Here is a 6,000-nt window from a genome sequence, read left to right on the forward strand (position 1 = left end):
GTTCCTTTCCAGGGCTCCCACTTAACAGCACTGTCTTGGAATGTTTTAAATAGTCTCATAAATAATTTGCTTATAGTATTGTTAGTTTGAGTTTTATGTGAGGAGCTGTCTAACATCAGAGAAATGAAATCCTTCCCCTTCTGCATAGAAGAAAGTCTCTGACAGTATTGATTCATGGAAGCGCTAATGGACTTGGAAAACATTAAGAATGCCATTTCTCAGAGTGTTTCAGTTTCTGAAAATGAATCTCCTGAATTATGGTCTTTCTCCCTGTTAGTTAGCTGGGGCATGAGATAAAAGCTGTATAAACCACTTCTCTTCCATGCTGAAAGCAAGTGTCTATGTCTACAACCTCCTGTAGGCTTAGACTGCTGTCACTTAATTGAATTTCACCAACAATTATTTCTCAAATGACAATGCCACCACTCTAAGAGGACTGACAAGAAATGAATAGTGGGAATAGGCACATCAATAACATTTTTTTCTGCATTTCATCTCTAGAAATGTGAAGTGTTTCAACAGATTCCTGTTGTGAATTATTCTTTTTCAAAAGCAAGTTAGCCAAGTCCTTGACAGAGATTAATTTTTTGTTGAGAAATGAGGGTTTATAGGAGAGAATTTAGATCCAGTTCTACAAGTTAAAATGTCCACTCAATCAAAAACTAAGATATTTTAGGGATATTTTGACATCTTCTTTTTACACTCATTTTGTTATCTAAAAATACAACATAAAACGTTATAGAAAATGTATTTTCCCCCACTCACATTTCTAGCTTTCCCATACAGAATTTTGTGTTGTATCCAGACCATAGAATATATTTTATTCCTCGAATTATTCATTCAGTGGGTATGATTGAACTGGGCACTGGTGCCTACATACAAGGCTCTTTCCTATCAACTTGTCTGTGTACAATTTGTTGTGTTTGAAGGTTCATTTTTGAAAACCACTGTCTCCCCCTCATGGGATGGTGTGGCGGTTGTATTGTTTTGTTCATGTCTATGTGGGACACATTGCATCACATGGCAAACCAACTATGGATGGATGTGAGATAACTACTTAACAAAACCAGCTTGAAAACATTGTCTTATGTATTATGTCATCCTGCCTCATAATGCAATTATGTGTATCATGATCACTTTTTACAAAGAGAAACCAGCAAATTCATGTTTGTCCATAGAAGGATGTACTAGGAATTGTCTGTGTTGTGAAACGATGAGAACAGACCACCTTTAAGATACCCACCTGCCACTTAAAATGACTTAGTTATAATTAGTAGTAGTCTAGACATTGCTCTTGGTGTAGGGGAGGGTCAGTGCAGACGTCATATTCCTTTGAGTAAATCTCCTAGTCCTATCTGAAAAACATGGAAATAAAGAAAAACATCATCTTTGGCCAAATCAAGCAGGCATCTCTTTGCTTTTCCTCAACACTTAGCTCATCACACATGGTCATTGAATCACAAGACCTTTCTGTGTACAAATATGAAAATGTCCTTTAGTTCACAAAGTGGTTATTCTAGGCTAGAAGCCTCTACACAACAAAGTGAATAGATGGGCTGCTTCTGATTCCTTTTATGGATCTAATCTTACAAAAAGACTCTTGGGCTTATGACCCAGAGAGCTAAGAGTGCCCAGAGGAGAACCTGCATTAAAGGATGAAATCCCCCAATGATGCTGGCAAGCAAATGTGTTGAGTTCTTAGATCTTTGTTTGCTTTTTCTTTTCTGAGTTTTAATTGCAAATAAATTTATTTCTTCAGATTAAAGATCTAATTTCCTAATAGTTTCCTCTGCATTTATATACTCTGTAGTGTTTAGACAGCTCCTGTTATAAGTTTATTAATATTATGTAAGTGTTGTTCTTGTATTTATGTATAGTGTATGTATTGTAAATATACTCAGAGCTTTTTCTTTTACTGTAAAATGGTGATTTTTTTTTTTGCCCTATGATAATGAAAAGAGAGACTCTCCTAATGAGGCTCTCTCAGAAGAGTATTCCAGTCTATTCTCAGAGATTTAAATGAACAAGTGTTATCGTTTTCAATGGTGTCTCAGACATATTCTGTTGGTGCATTGCTTTTCTGTATTCAACTTTCCTATGAATTGAGCTGTGAACTGAAATAGAGTTTAAACCTTTATCTGTATGCATTTGTATAATTATCTGAATGAAGGCATGAAGGTTAAATAAAGCATTTTGTATGGAACAAGACTCCCTAATTATTACTAAGGCTGACTCAGGCACTTTGAAAATCACAGCTATTAACCATTTTAATTAAGCCTTTGTTGGGAAAAGTTTTACTGCTTACATATAGTAAATTGAAACCCAGGATAAGATAGAATCTGTGTTTTAAAAAGAATGAGATTTTTTTATTTTGCAACAGTGATCACCTAAAAAGAAATTCCTAATATTTTAATGATTAGCGAACTCAAAGATGGTCCAGAATACAGTGTGATACGAAAGATGCATCTCTCAGAGACCAAAATTGAATCCCTTGAGCTACAATTTCTTCAGGCTTTGTGTGTCATAAAATGATTCATGGAATATGCCAAGGGTAGCTTATCTCTTTATGTTTTTTAAGAAAACTGGATTATTGAGGGGTTTGAAAATAAGAACATTAATAAGTAGAATATCTTTAAATAATTGCTAAAATAAACTCGTGAAAAATCTGGTTTTTATTACCTAAGGTGCTTCCCTTGAAGATCTAGAAAAATATATTCTATAAAGGAAGTGGCTATAAATTATACCTAGCAGCATCCTCAATATTTTGTGTTCATTCCAAAAATCTTGGATTGTAATCTAGCTATATTCTAATGAAAATGAAAACGGTAAGGTGAGGTACTCAGTTCAGATGACGTTTCCAGTCAGTCTAGTTGTAGGACCAGTTTCCTTAGCCATCATGAAAGGTAAAAATGATGAGAGGTAGGGAGTGATATATGAGCTAATTAGGAATCACAAAACGTTCAGTAGATACCTTTGATTATGCACCTACAAAAACACATAAGCCAATCAAAATATCCTTTATACTTGGCAAGGAAAAATCAGAGCTCTAAAGAGATTTTGGATCACTCTACCGCTGCCTTGAATCTCTTTCTGAAAGGATAATGAGTTCTGTGTCATCGTTCTATTACACACCAGAGAGCTGGACAGAGGCTGCAAGCTGTACCTCACTGTCCTGCAGCATCAAAGCCTAGCCCTTTTACCCTGTGCAGAAGCTGGGTCACCACTGCCCTGACTTCCTCAAGTCCACCCTATTGAAACATTACTGAGGGGTCCTGGAAAAGTCTCTTTCTCTACCACTAAAAGCCTTCTAGGTGCTTTTCTGGGAATTACACACCAGTCTGACAACTAACAGTACATGGTTCTTAAAATCTGATGCAGAGCCGGGTGGTGGGGGCACATGCCTTTAATCCCAGCACTCGGGAGGCAGAGCCAGGCGGATCTTTGTGAGTTTGAGGCTAGCCTGGTCTACAGAGTGAGATCTAGGAAAGGCTCTAAAGCTACACAGAGAAAAAAACAAACAAACAAAAAAATCTGTTGCAGTAAACCAGTTGACTTTTAAAAGTGTGTGTGTGTGTGTGTGTGTGTGTGTGTGTGTGTGTGTGTATTGTGGGGGGGGGCACATGAAGGTAAGAGGACAACTGTATGACATCACTTCTTCCCATCTATCTTTATGTGACTTCCGGTGATTGAACTTATATTGCCAGGCATGTGCTTCAATCTCTTTTACCTGCTGAGCCATCACGATGGTCCCAACAGTCTGACTTTTTTTTAAGTATTATTTATTTTATTTTGTGTGTATGAATATTTTGTCTTCATTCATGTATGTGTACCACCTGCATGCCAAGAAGGTCAAAAGAGAGCATCAGATCTCCTGGAACTGGAGTTACAGATGGTTGTGAGCTCCCATATGGATACAGGAACATAAGTGTGGGTCTTCTGCAAGATTAGCCAGTTCTCTTAACCACTGAGCCATCTTTCCAGCCACCCAAACAGTCTGTTTTTGCTAAATGTTTTGGCAATACCTTCAGTGGTAGTTATTTTATAAATGACCCTCTTAAGAGAGACCAGTAATGAACATACCCATCTTTTGGGCTCTTTGTGTAGAACGGAAGTGCTTGCAAGGCTGATCCTTATCCATTTAGTTACTTCATTTTGGATACACTCTGTTAATAAAATAGGAAGTGGAATATTAGATTTATATATCATTGGCTTAATTTTCACCAGAGAAAATTCTCTTTAGGCTATACAAGCAGCTAAACCATCTCTCTAGCTTTGTTTTTATTTGTGTTTCAATCACCCCTACTGGACACTGAATTATCCAGTAGGCCACCGAGACAAGTCTCCCAGAACACATCAGGAGATATTTCTCTCCAGGTAATCTATGTGTTGAGATTTCTTCAGGCAGGCGATTCCTGGACATTTCAATGACTGAGACTCAATGGGAGGTGGAAAATTCTGTAACCTCTTCTGGCCTCAGCTGGAGTCAGGGTATCTGGACATACCTGTGATTTTTAATCTAAATGTTGATGGCTTCATTGTTCATTATGGGTTGGATATCTAGGAAACAGCAGCATGGAATGATTAAATGTAGAGAAAGTGCTAAAAATTAGAATGCCTTGGGGCTTTAATACACACACATAAGTGTATATAGTAATGTATGGTACACATACTGAATATATACATTTTGACATTATACTATTCATATATATATGAATATTATATATTTCCCAGTACTGAATATAGATGTATATCCCTGAAAAATTATTTGAGTCTCCAGTGGCCACTGAGGGGTTTAATAATGCATAGTTCTTTGTCTTCCCACCGAAGTGACATGGTTTTCTCCAACACAATGGATTGTTTGTGCTTTGTTCCTGTGCTGTCTGGATTTAATATATTTCTCTCCCAGCAGTGTAATAAGTATAATTTACATCACTTCTTGTTTAGTCTCAATTCCCCAACGAACGCCTACACAACATACACTTGAATGATGGTGCATTTCTGAAATAAATTGCTTTTTCCTTATACATGGGCATCTTCTACATGACCTTTTCTTCTTTGTAGTTTCACTGTGATGTGTGTCTATGTGTGTATGTGTCTGTGCATGTGTGTTTGAGAGAGAGTGTGTGTGTTCTACAAAGCCATGATGACATCAACAAAATCAGACAAGCACACTGACAACAAATTGACTCAAGAAAGGTCCACAGCTTTTCAAATGGATATGACTGCTCCTTTGTTTTACCATAGCTATGGTTTATATATAAAACTGTCATCCTTTGTCCTATAAAGAATGGCAAGATACAAAACGTCAGTGCAGGTCTCAGCTCTCCCAGTCTGTTGCTAAGTTACAGGTCACCACAGCATCTGCATGGGAGCCTTACTACCCTCTTAGACTGTTCCTTCAGATTTGGGCATAGACCAGGCCATGCAGTGGATGCCACAGAAGGTTGACTATTACTGCTCATTCTTGGAGCTCTGAAATCTCACACTAGTATGGCCTGTACTGTCTATCATTGAATTAGTCTACAGATCTAACTCTACCTTTAGTGACTGATTTGGAGTTTTGTAATAGGGCAACAAACACAGAATTCTTGAACTTCTAAGTAGGCTACAGTCTATTGGAGTGACAGATTAATACACAGCATCAGAGAACAAATTCGTGTCACCCTCACAAAAACTATCCACCTACTTGGACACAGATTCTTACTAGCCAGTGAGTCCTAGAAATCCTCTTGTCCCTGTCTCCCCACCATGGGAATTACAAGCATGTGCCCCCACACAAAGCTTCTGTTCCATAGGTTCTAGGGATCGAACTTGGGTTCTCATGTAAAGCAGGATGTTATTAACTAAACCATCTCCTTAGCCCTGTAAACCAATTCTTTAAAATAAATGTCTCTATATTTAACTCGACACATATTTTGTTGCTTTTGCTCTTCTGGAAAACTCTAACCACACCCATATATTAAGTTTCTCAAGCTCTTGTCCATCTTCCTCACCCCAGAG

Source organism: Peromyscus eremicus, chromosome 9 (assembly GCF_949786415.1).
Source record: "Peromyscus eremicus chromosome 9, PerEre_H2_v1, whole genome shotgun sequence".
Taxonomy (NCBI): domain Eukaryota; kingdom Metazoa; phylum Chordata; class Mammalia; order Rodentia; family Cricetidae; genus Peromyscus; species Peromyscus eremicus.